This window comes from Tachysurus fulvidraco, chromosome 26 (assembly GCF_022655615.1).
Source record: "Tachysurus fulvidraco isolate hzauxx_2018 chromosome 26, HZAU_PFXX_2.0, whole genome shotgun sequence".
Classification (NCBI taxonomy): Eukaryota; Metazoa; Chordata; class Actinopteri; order Siluriformes; family Bagridae; genus Tachysurus; species Tachysurus fulvidraco.
The window spans coordinates 14,391,615-14,404,285 of NC_062543.1; the positions used below are offsets into that span (position 1 = coordinate 14,391,615).

At 35.0% G+C, this 12,671-nt stretch overlaps 2 protein-coding genes across 6 annotated transcripts in view; one reads left to right on the plus strand and one right to left on the minus strand.

Annotated features, from left to right (window-relative positions):
• LOC113636638 (WD repeat-containing protein 87-like) overlaps positions 1 to 12,671 on the minus strand; it is an 873,260-nt gene that overhangs the window by 391,313 nt on the left and 469,276 nt on the right. Inside the window, exon 1 of one of the 2 annotated variants that reach the window (XM_047809378.1) lies at positions 8,326 to 8,804. The exons of the other annotated variant lie outside the window; for it this stretch is intronic. The gene's annotated coding sequence lies outside the window, so the exon portion shown is untranslated. Of the gene's footprint in view, positions 1 to 8,325; positions 8,805 to 12,671 lie in introns of those variants that run through there. 2 annotated transcript variants of the gene reach the window in all.
• LOC113650946 (kinectin-like) overlaps positions 1 to 12,671 on the plus strand; it is a 683,852-nt gene that overhangs the window by 237,313 nt on the left and 433,868 nt on the right. The window lies entirely within an intron of this gene.

Genomic DNA, 12,671 nt, shown 5'->3' on the forward strand with positions numbered 1-12,671 from the left:
AGGAAAACTAGACAACAATCAGTCATCACACACAGTAAATCTGTATCATGTAGCATTGTGCTAATATACCGCTAGTTCCCCTTAAGGAAGAGAAATATCTTGTGATTTATTGGAAAATCCTATTTTCTGATCTTTGCATGTCTTTACCAATATACAGTATGTCAGTATTTGTACATTTCCCCCTGTGTATTTTATATATATAGTGAAATATTTTGTAATATATCTCTGTGCTATTGTAGTAGATAAAGGAATATACCGAATATCAGATTCTCACTTCCTTTAATTATAAACACAGACATTTATCAATGTAAAACCTGAACAGATAACAGAATGATGTTCTTTACTGCTGCCTCGTCTATATACTGGTTACGACAGCATGTGACATGTCGCAGTAGATTAGAGAAGATGCGTGATCTCCTTCTGTTTTTCTCTCTTTAATAAAAATGTACATTAACCCTGTTGGATATGTTTACACACCCTTTTCTAATTTCTAATGTGGCAGTGTTCAGAATCGACCAATCACGTTCAAACTCTTGTTAAATACTCAATAGAAAATACTTGCTTTCAATTAAAATGACTGATGGACACCAAATAAAGTACAGCTGGTCCTGTAGGATTGTTCATTTTAGTAACTGGAAAAGCCATGGGGCTGCAAAGAGCTGACAAAGCAGGTACAGGATCTCATTGTTGAGAAATATCAATTAGGAGAGGGTTACAAACAAATTTCCAGACATAGAATATACCATGGAACACTGGAAAGATGAAAATCAACACGTTCTAAAATTATTCAGAAACCCATCGGAAAACTGGTCAGGGAGGCTGTCAAGAAGCCCAATATAAGGTTCTTCATATGTCTGAACTACAGGTTAGAGTGACAAGATGGAAGTCTGTTTTATTCAACAACAAATAAATAAACAAAAAAAAACATCCAAGCCTGGCTAAAGTTATCAACAAAATATATCCAATCTCCCAAAACTATGTGGAATAATGTTTTATGGTCTGATGAGACTAAAGTTAAACCTTTTGGCCATAATAGCAAAGATATGTTCAGCACAAAGACACCACATCACCAGAAGATCTCCATCCCCACAGTGAAGCATGGAGGTGGCAGCATCATTCTTTGGGGTTGCTTTTCTTCAGCTGGAACTGGGGCTTTAATCAGACTGGAGGTAATAATGAATAGCTCCAAATACAAGTCAGTTTTGGTGCAAAACCTTTAGGCTTCTGCTAAAACACCTAAGATGAAGACGAATTTGACCTTTCAGCAGGACAACGACCCGAAGCACAAACACAAATCAACAAAGGAATGACTTCACCAAAACAAGCTCAAGGTTTAGGAATGGCCGCCAGAGTCCAGATCCAAATCCAATCAAAAATCTGTGGTTTGACCTGAAGAGGGCTGTACACAGGAGATGCCCAGACAATATGACAGAGTCAGAATGCTTTTACAAGGAAGAACGTCAAAATATTGCTGAGTCACGATGAGTTAAACTGATAAAATCTCTTGTTATAACTCTTAAAAAGATTTAATGATGTGATAAAATCTAAAGGTGCTTAAAATAAGTATAGATGTAGGGGGGTGTGAACTTATACAACCGAGTTATTGTACTTAATTTTATTTTTTTACCCTAAAATAACTTTAATATATAAGTTGCGATTTCACTAGAAAAGTGGAAAAGATTCTGATTTGATTTTTCTTGTTTTAATTTATTACACAACAAAAACTTGCGATTTCAACAGAGGTGTGTAAACATTTCTATTACAAATGTTTATGTTTCTATTTGATTCCTGGATTAAAATGTAATATATGTGATAAGTTTATAAAATATCAGCTTTTACTATTAATGTGAAGTCGAGTTATTTACTTACCGCTGTGAGAAGTATCATGTAAAACAACAGAGAAATGTAATGTTAGATAAAATACAATGAGGAAAACTTATGATTTACAGTCAGAACAGCTGATAAACAATCTTCACTCTGTGCTTTCAAAGATGTTCAGCTACAATTTAAACTATTTTGATAAAATATAACAACAGATAGTGAATCATTATAAATAGTTTATATTAAATAATGAAAGACTTCATTAGGTGTTTTTACTCAGTGCAGTAACACAGATCTGTGATCAGCTGCTGAATAAAACACTCCATATGAAGTGAAAATGCTGAACATCACGATATTTTAACCCCATTTCTATCTGTATCAGGGAAAAATAAAGACAAGTTCTACTGTCTCCCATAAATGTCCATGTCTCCATGTTTCACAGAAGTGCTGCTTTGTTTTGGATCATGAACAGTTTTCTTTTCACTTCACACTTTCCTCTTTTCATCACTCTGTTACAGCTTAGTCTTTGTCTCATCTGTCCATCATCTACTTTTTAACAAACTGGAATCTGCTCCTTTGCTCTTGAACTTTATCTGTGTGTTTATCTGTCTATTGGATAAAGACACTGAGGTCATGCTGGTGGATTTTTGTTCTGTGTCTCAGATCTCTACAGACTTTCACTGAGGTTTATGTTTAATCGTTATACATGGTGTTTATTCATTGTGTAGAAAATATTGGAGTTTCTTTGCTCATCAATCTACAGAACAAACTAACAGACCAATATTACCTGAAGTTTGTGTGGTTTTGGTTCTTCTTGCTATAATCACCAGTTTCTACTGGATGTGTTTGATATGTAATTTAATTTCCTCTCTGATGTAAAAATGTCTCTGTTTCAGTTTAAACTGATAATGAGTCAGTCTCTGATTATTAGCTTCAGTAGATCAGATTGTGTTCATTAATGACTGTTTGTTATAAAACCTTCAGCTTTTTCTCTCTCAGTATCAGTGTGTAGGTCAGATTTGTGTGTCTGTACAACACTAAATGACAAACTAGACACCAGCATGATGAATGTTCTGTTAGAGATCACAGTCTGTTGTGTTCACTACACTATGCTCATGATGCTCAGATATCTATGTGCTATTGCACTCTGAACACACAGCACAGTCTAATCTATTTCATCTGAACAATAAATATATTATTCATGCAGCATCAAGACATCACTAGCACAGAAAAGGGGTTTATACTCACCAAAATCTGAAAACTGTGAAAGTAAATAAAACAGTGTGAAAATTTTATGCATGATTACAAATGTGAATTGTTCCATGTGAAAATATGGAAAGTAACTGTTACTCTGGTTAAAACACAGCTGATGTGTGTCTTAATAAAAAAGAGGAAAACTAGACAACAATCAGTCATCACACACAGTAAATCTGTATCATGTAGCATTGTGCTAATATACCGCTAGTTCCCCTTAAGGAAGAGAAATATCTTGTGATTTATCCGAAAATCCTATTTTCTGATCTCTGCATGTCTTTACCAATATACAGTATGTCAGTATTTGTACATTTCCCCCTGTGTATTTTATATATATAGTGAAATATTTTGTAATATATCTCTGTGCTATTGTAGTAGATAAAGGAATATACAGAATATCAGATTCTGACTGCCTTTAATTATAAACACAGACATTTATCAATGTAAAACCTGAACAGATAACAGAATGATGTTCTTTACTGCTGTGATTTATGTTTATTGTTTAACATTCTAATGGAGTCTGTCAGTGGTGTGTGTTATATGCTGCATGTAAACGTCTCTGTACATTATTACACTGCAGTGAGGTTACACACAGGTGCATTGTGGGAAAGAAGTTGACTGATGGAAGTGGAATCTCACTTACTGATCAGACTCCTTCACATAAACATGACCTGAAAATCATCTTTATGTTTCTATTTGATTCCTGGATTAAAATGTAATATATGTGATAAGTTTATAAAATATCAGCTTTTACTATTAGTGTGAAGTCGAGTTATTTACTTACCGCTGTGAGAAGTATCATGTAAAACAACAGAGAGAAATGTAATGTTAGATAAAATACAATGAGGAAAACTTATGATTTACAGTCAGAACAGCTGATAAACAATCTTCACTCTGTGCTTTCAAAGATATTCAGATACAATTTTAACTATTTTAATAAAATATAACAACAGATAGTGAATCATTATGTCAGAAAACTGAGGTGTCGTCATGTATTAAAACCCAGACCCAATCACAGGGAAGCTAAAAACACTGCATCAGTTACCTCAAAGTTAATACAGTGTTAGTAATAAAAATGTAACATGTTAAACTGTAATGTTATAATGTTCACAGGAATATTAATCTTATCATTGTTAGGAAAAAGTTTTAGATTTGACTCATGAATCACTGATTTGAGCTGCAGTACTTTACTCATCTGAATGAAGAAGTTCGCTCTTATTCTCCACTCATTCTGTCAGTGCAGTTCATTTAAAAACTAGTGACTGGTTAACCTTAACAAGCTACTGCTAATGTTATCTAAAATCATACACACAATAAATTAGTATGAATCTGAGTTACTGTTAGCTGCCTTAGTCAACCTCATCAACACTGTCCTGTTAATTATCACCATATAAATCTTATAAAACACATTTATTGTAGGGAAAATATGGAGGAGATATTAAGATGAACTGAGCTCATAATGAGTGTGGAGCTGTAAATTAAATGAAAGTTTGGATCATGTTCCATTCACTAACATGGGAACCAGAGGAGTTAATAATTGTACTGCAGACAGCCACTAGAGGGCGTCAGAGGCATTTTCGCTTCACATTTAACCCCCTGGTACGATGTCCACACTTCTAGGCAGTCAGTAGTGTGATTATTTTCTTTATGGGATTCAGCTTGTGTGTTTTGTACATGTGAGTTTGAATTATGTAATAAAATGTTGTACAGAAAACACAGCTCATGTTAGAGATTTTAATCTGTTTATAATAATAGTGAGTGTTTTTGTGTGATATTGATTCTTCCCTGATTAATACTTTCTATATTAAAATTTAGTGATAAATGATTTAATCATTCAGAAGCACTAACCTAGAGCTCTGAGCACCAAGTTAGATTTGGATCAGATCACATGTAACATGTATATAAATGAAAAGAGTCCATTTTAAGACACACAGAAACAGTTCATTAGGAATCTGCAGTCTGGCTGAATTCATTCATACTGGTAAAAATCTTTGTGTGTAAACACGACTAATGAAAGATGAGAGTCTACATTGTAGTGGGAGTCGTTCAGTTTCTCATTTCATGTTAATAACACAGTTATAAGGACAATACAGTTTGTGTTCTCCAGGTCTGTACCTTACTGTGTTAGTTTTAAAACAAATCATGTTGGAAAAGTCCAACACTACAACCTGTAACTCCTGATATTAGTCTCCACTCTGAATTTACAGACTTACAGAAGTAGAGAAATACATACACAGCATGTTAGCAGGAGCTAAGCTACTACATGACTAGCTAATCTGTGTTCTCTGGACTGTTATACATCTCACATTAGTCACTAGACAGATATACTTACACCAAAAGTCTTAATCATCAGCCAGACTGTGTTTTTTCCTCTACCTTTAAGCTAAATGTGTGTAGTTTGTTCTCAGTGCTGTATTTGGCAGTGATGTAGTCTGATCTACTGGATATACAGAAATTGTAATAATTTAAATGACACATTTAAATTAGTGACAGCAGAGTGATTAAACCAGACATGGGCAAACTACGGCCCGCGGGCCATATACGGCCCGTTGGCCTTTTTAATCCGGCCCGCCGAACTCGTCCACGTTATATTATTAAATAAAATTTTATTATAAAGACACCACAATCATTTTACCTAGCTGTAATTCCCATCTTTCCCCAGCAGATGGCGCACCCCGAAGACATTGACCCTTGAGTGTGATGCATTACGGTTACTCTCTACTTCATTTTGTCGCTTTGCACTTTCAGCACTTCAGTAAAAATGAGCGGACCGAAGAAAAGAAAAGTAGACAGAGAGTGCCGAGTGTTAAATAAAGAGTGGACAACAAAATATTTTTCACTGAAGTCCGATCAACAGCTGTATGTCTGATATGCCAAGAAACTGTAGCAGTTTTTAAAGAATACAACATCAGCCGTCATTTTCCCACAAAACATGCTAACTACGCTAGTAAACAGTCTCCACAAGAACGGGCGGCTACAGCACAGATTGACGGCTAATTTACAGACTCAGAAAAACCTTTTTCACAGACAAACTGCGATTCAAGAGTCAAGTACTAAGGCAAGTTTTTTGCTGGCATTCAAATTAGCAAAGGCCAGTAAGCCTTTCTCTGAAGGCGAATTTTTAAAAGAATGCATGGTTGAGACAGCAGGTCTCTTGTGTCCGGAGAGCAAAGGCAAACTTTTATGCTTCACTCAATGAAGCCACGTTTCCAAACCTCCGAAGGATGACACAGAAGATGCTGACGTTGTCTGGTTCAACATATGTGTGTGAACAGACATTCAGAGTCATGAACATCGACAAAGCCCGTCACAGATCCAAGTTTACTGACCAACACCTCCGATAATCTTCAGAATCGTCACAACAAATATAACACCAGACATTGATGCTGTTGCAAAAAAAGGAGCCCAACAACACGGTTCCCACTGAACCTGTATGGGAGTTTATTACTACGTTATTAAATTAATACATTTATAAAACAATTTTTACAATAAACTAAGCACAGTGGTGTTTTGCTGCCTGTTAAAGGCCAAATCTTTTCATGTAATGGTTTTTACATTTAATTTATATTATTTCACACAAACACACCAATCCCCTATTCTGGCCCGGCCCCTCTGTCAAATTTTAGAAACCATTGTGGCCCGCGAGTTAAAAAGTTTGCCCACCCCTGGATTAAACTCTCCACTGGGATCAATGAGATTAAACTTATCTGTGTGGGAAAACACACACACACACACACACAATTAGATTAATCTTCAATCTTCAAATAATATTGATAAATTTGTGTATTGATAAATTCTTTCTTTGTATTTTAGTTATTAATGATGCATTTTAAACTGTTAGTCATTATAACATTATATAAACCTAACTGTAGTTTATATCTGAGATTTTACCAGTCCATAAAATAAACTTTCTAAATAATGTAAATAATATCTTGAATAGAGAATGTGAGAAGCTGTGAATTTCAGACTACAGACTTACTGGAGATCTCTTATTAAACACTTCAGGCTGTAAAGATGAACAGGTGTGTTTACTTTTGTACCTCCTTCCATACTCACCAATCAGTAGAGCAGATTTCTCCATTTTCTTTCTCTCATCTTCTGTCCATTTTCTGTCTCTCTGAGGAAGTGAATAAAACAGTGTGAAGGTTTTATACATGACTCCATACTGTATGTAAATAAAGTGTTAAATAACATGAAGTGTTTCTCTGTTCAGATCACTGTGTGTGTGTGTGTGTGTGTGTGTGTGTGTGTGTGTGTGTGTGTGTGTGTGTGTGTGTGTGTGTGTGTGTGTGTGTGTGTGTAATATTACTAACAGTACACACTGAGCTGATTGAGGTTGATTTAAACTGATATTGTATTCAGTAACACACTGAGTTTGAATGCAGCAAGCTGAAGAACACAATCATTAAACACGTTATTAAATTAACGTTATTAAATTAATACATTTATAAAACAATTTTTACAATAAACTAAGCACAGTGGTGTTTTGCTGCCTGTTAAAGGCCAAATCTTTTCATGTAATGGTTTTTACATTTAATTTATATTATTTCACACAAACACACCAATCCCCTATTCTGGCCCGGCCCCTCTGTCAAATTTTAGAAACCATTGTGGCCCGCGAGTTAAAAAGATGTTTGGTCTCATTTCTGCTGTGGTGACGTCACACAATATCACAATGAAGTCATGTTCTTATGCATCATAATCCACTGTTCCAGACATTTACATCTATTTTTAAAGACACAATCAGTGTCTTTAGTGATGATCAGTGATGATCAAAGAACACAAGAAACACAGAAACTGAAAGAATTTTATGTTTTTTATCCCAAAAGACCACCAGACTGATCACCTCCAACAATTTTCTTTTAGGGTGCCATTAATTTTAGCTATTTTCTATTTTTCTATCTATTTTCAGATTTTAAGAAAAACCTTTTACTGTAACTTCATTTTGTTAGTGTTGTAGGTCGTCTGCATCGATCCTCAAGTTAAACTGAACACGTGTTAAACCTTTTCTGTGTCACTTTAAATGGAATTTAAAGAAAGTTTGCAGATAAACATCAAAGGAATGAAGGTCGTCATTTTTCTTACATTTATTTTTACGTTTCCACAAAGTGTTTACACTCCTAGAAATAATAATTACATCATAACACCAGTAATAACTGTTATATAATTATAACATAATTTATGATATTTTTATGCTGCTATCATCAGTAAGACATTAATGAATGTAATATTTTATAACAGTTTACTCACCTGTACAACACAGAAGTCTTTATCTACAGGAGGATGTGGGGAAAAAAGCACAATAAGTTTGTTGAGATTGTTAAAAATGCATTGTAATTTTCAGTATTTCTGTATTTTATCCTGTAGTATTAGCTGTAAACATTCCTAAAAAGTCTGTTTTGATCCTGTACTGTATTGTTTCTCTTCTCTTTCTGCTCTTCAGGATCTTTCAGTATTAATGCAGTAAGAAACAAATTCCCCAGATGACTTACTTCCATTCTGTTCGAATCTCTTTCATGCAGCATTATCAAGTGTGACTCTCTAACTCACATCTCTCTGTAGTTCTGTTCACTACAGTAATGTTAGCCAGGATCAGTAACTTTAATACAGAGTTATTGTTATCAAATCACATTCAAACAAAAACCTTCAGCTTTTTCTCTCTCAGTATCAGTGTGTAGGTCAGATTTGTGTGTCTGTACAACACTAAATGTCAAACTAGACACCAGCATGATGAATGTTCTGTTAGAGATCACAGTCTGTTGTGTTCACTACACTATGCTCATGATGCTCAGTGGTACATTAACAAGTAACTACAAAATTTAATTCTAATTAAATTCACTCTCACCTGTCTCTTCTGTCCTCTGTGGAGCTCCAGATTGCTCCTGTTGCTGGGAATAATAAAGTGTAAATGTGTTGTGAATGAGTTTAAAGATAAATTATAAAATAAAGAAAAGAACTGTTACTTTGTTCATAAAGCTGTGTGTTTGTTGTGTCTTTTACTCGATACGGTAAACGTCTCTGTACATTATTACACTGCAGTGAGGTTACACACAGGTGCATTGTGGGAAAGAAGCTGACTGATGGAAGTGGAATCTCACTTACTGATCAGACTCCTTCACATAAACATGATCTGAAAATCATCTTTATGTTTCTATTTGATTCCTGGATTAAAATGTAATATATGTGATAAGTTTATAAAATATCAGCTTTTACTATTAGTGTGAAGTCGAGTTATTTACTTACCGCTGTGAGAAGTATCATGTAAAACAACAGAGAGAAATGTAATGTTAGATAAAATACAATGAGAAAAACTTATGATTTACAGTCAGAACAGCTGATAAACAATCTTCACTCTGTGCTTTCAAAGATGTTCAGATACAATTTTAACTATTATAATAAAATATAACAACAGATAGTGAATCATGTGCTTCTACTAACACTGTACTAACTTTATTAACTTTGAGGTAACTGATGCAGTGTTTTTAGCTTCCCTGCATCAGTTACCTCAAAGTTAATCCAGTGTTAGTAATAAAAATGTAACATGTTAAACTGTACTGTTATAATTTTCCCAGGAATATTAATCTAATCATTGTTAGGAAAACATTTTAGAGATTTGACTCATGAATTACTGATTTGAGCTGCAGTACGTTACTCATCTGAATGAAGAAGTTCGCTCTTATTCTCCACTCATTCTGTCAGTGCAGTTCATTTAAAAACTAGTGACTGGTTAACCTTAACAAGCTACTGCTAGTGTTATATAAAATCATACACACAATAAATTAGTATGAATCTGAGTTACTGTTAGCTGCCTTAGTCAACCTCATCAACACTGTCCTGTTAATTATCACCATATAAATCTTATAAAACACATTTATTGTAGGGAAAATATGGAGGAGATATTAAGATGAACTGAGCTCATAAAAATGACTGTGGAGCTGTAAATTAAATAAAAGTTTGGATCATGTTCCATTCACTAACATGGGAACCGGAGGAGTTAATAATTGTACTGCAGACAGCCACTAGAGGGCGTCAGAGGCATTTTGCCTTCACATTATTTTCTTTATGGGATTCAGCTTGTGTGTTCTGTACATGTGAGTTTGAATGATGTAATAAAATGTTGTACAGAAAACACAGCTCATGTTAGAGATTTTAATCTGTTTAAAATAATAGTGAGTGTGTTTGTGTGATATCGATTCTTCCCTGATTAATACTTTCTATTTTAAAATATAGTGATAAATGATTTAATCATTCAGAAGCACTAACCTAGAGCTCTGAGCACCAAGTTAGATTTGGATCAGATCACCTGTAACATGTATATAAATGAAAAGAGTCCATTTTAAGACACACAGAAACAGTTCATTAGGAATCTGCAGTCTGGCTGAATTCATTCATACTGGTAAAAATCTTTGTGTGTAAACACGACTAATGAAAGCCGAGAGTCTACATTGTAGTGGGAGTCGTTCAGTTTCTCATTTCATGTTAATAACACAGTTATAAGGACAATACAGTTTGTGTTCTCCAGGTCTGTACCTTACTGTGTTAGTTTTAAAACAAATCATGTTGGAAAAGTCCAACACTACAACCTGTAACTCCTGATATTAGTCTCCACTCTGAATTTACAGACTTACAGATGTAGAGAAATACATACACAGCATGCTAGCAGGAGCTAAGCTGACTACATGACTAGCTAATCTGTGTTCTCTGGACTGTTATACATCTCACATTAGCCACTAGACAGATATACTTACACCAAAAGTCTTAATCATCAGCCAGACTGTGTTTTTTCCTCTACCTTTAACCTAAATGTGTGTAGTTTGGTTCTCAGTGCTGTATTTGGCAGTGATGTAGTCTGATCTACTGGATATACAGAAATTGTAATAATTTAAATGTCACATTTAGTGTGTAATTTAAATTCCTTTCTGATGTAAAAAAATGTCTTTGTTTTAGTTTAAACTGATATTCAGTCAATCTCTGAGTAACAGATAAATAAAATTAGATAAATAAATCCGTCGTTACTTCATATTTGTACAAGCTGCTGCTCTTAAGCCCTTGTGCAGGTGTGTAGAAGAGTGAAAAATAGAGTTACTGTTAATTCAACTCAAATAATCTTCACTCCACATTAGCAGCCTGTATACTGAATCTCACACTGAATACTGAGTGTGTTTATGTACTGAGATGAGAAACACAGACGATGATGTGGAGTTTATACAGTGTGGAGATCAGGAACACTTACTCATATATACTGTAATCTCTTCTGTTCTGTCTCCATCAGTGACCTGACAGAGATAATCTCCATCATCTAACCCTGTACAGTCTCTCAGCTGTAAGGAGACGTTTCCTCTCTCCAGCTCCTGAGTGAACAGACTCACTCTGCCCTCATAACCTCTCCCCTCTGTCACCTTACTGTTCTTATAAACACAAACACAGTCTGTCCCCTTAAACCACCGGATCTCCAAGTCAACAGCACTGATTTCAGGAGACAGACGACATGAGAGAGTGACAGCACAGCGCTTATACCACTCTCTATCACTGGGACCACTGAGTTTAAACTCATCTGTGTGGGAAAACACACACACACACACACACACACACACACACACACACACACACACACACACACAATTAGTTTAATCTTTAATCTTCAAATCATATTCATAAATTCGTTCCTTGAAATACAACTTACTGCTTGCAGTCGCCATCTTTATCTCTTTCTGTAGATTCAGACTAATAAAATCCTAAACACACACAGAGAGAGAGAGAGAGAGAGAGAGAGAGAGAGAGAGAGAGAGAGAGAGAGAGAGACCTCATGTTTAACACAAATACACGATAAGAAGGTAAGGAATTACACACAATTGGATCCGTTTGAGATTAGCTTGTACTTTAGCATGATGCTAACTCCTCTTACCTTTCCTGTTCCTCATATAAACACATCTGATACTTTAACTGAAGTGTTTCCACATTTCAGAGCGCCACATATTCGGTATTTAACTCATTAGGGTTTAAACACCGTGTTTAAAATGTCCCCTGTCTACATATACACATATATTCCTCCTGTATCAGTCCGTTACAGCAGGAAGTGTAATGGTGCAGTGACTCTGTCTGAGAGACGGAAACTATTTTTACATTCAGCTTCATTACAGAGAACTGAGACAAAGCTCCGCCCCTTCGCCTTGATAACCACGCCCCGTGAGTTCAGGCTTAATAGGTCTTATTATAAACATGTATGATAATAATAATGATAAAAACAAAAAACAAAAGATAAATACATTTAGAAAACTCCCAAAGCTTCAGAAACTGGTAGGTTTAGAGTGATGATGCAGACCTTCCTTGTACCCTGAGATGATTTTAAAGCAAGAATATGCATAAATGTTTTGTACAATACCTTGTTAATAGTTGTCTGATTTTTCTAGATGCTGTAAAACGTTTCTTGTGTAATTTTGGTCCATTTCATTAGCCTGGCATGTGATTATCTATGTGATTAACTACATGTAAACACCCCCCCACCCCCCCCGCCACACACACACACACACACGCACACAAACAAAATAAAATAACAATAATATAATTAAATTAGATCATTTGCAATCAACGCTAAG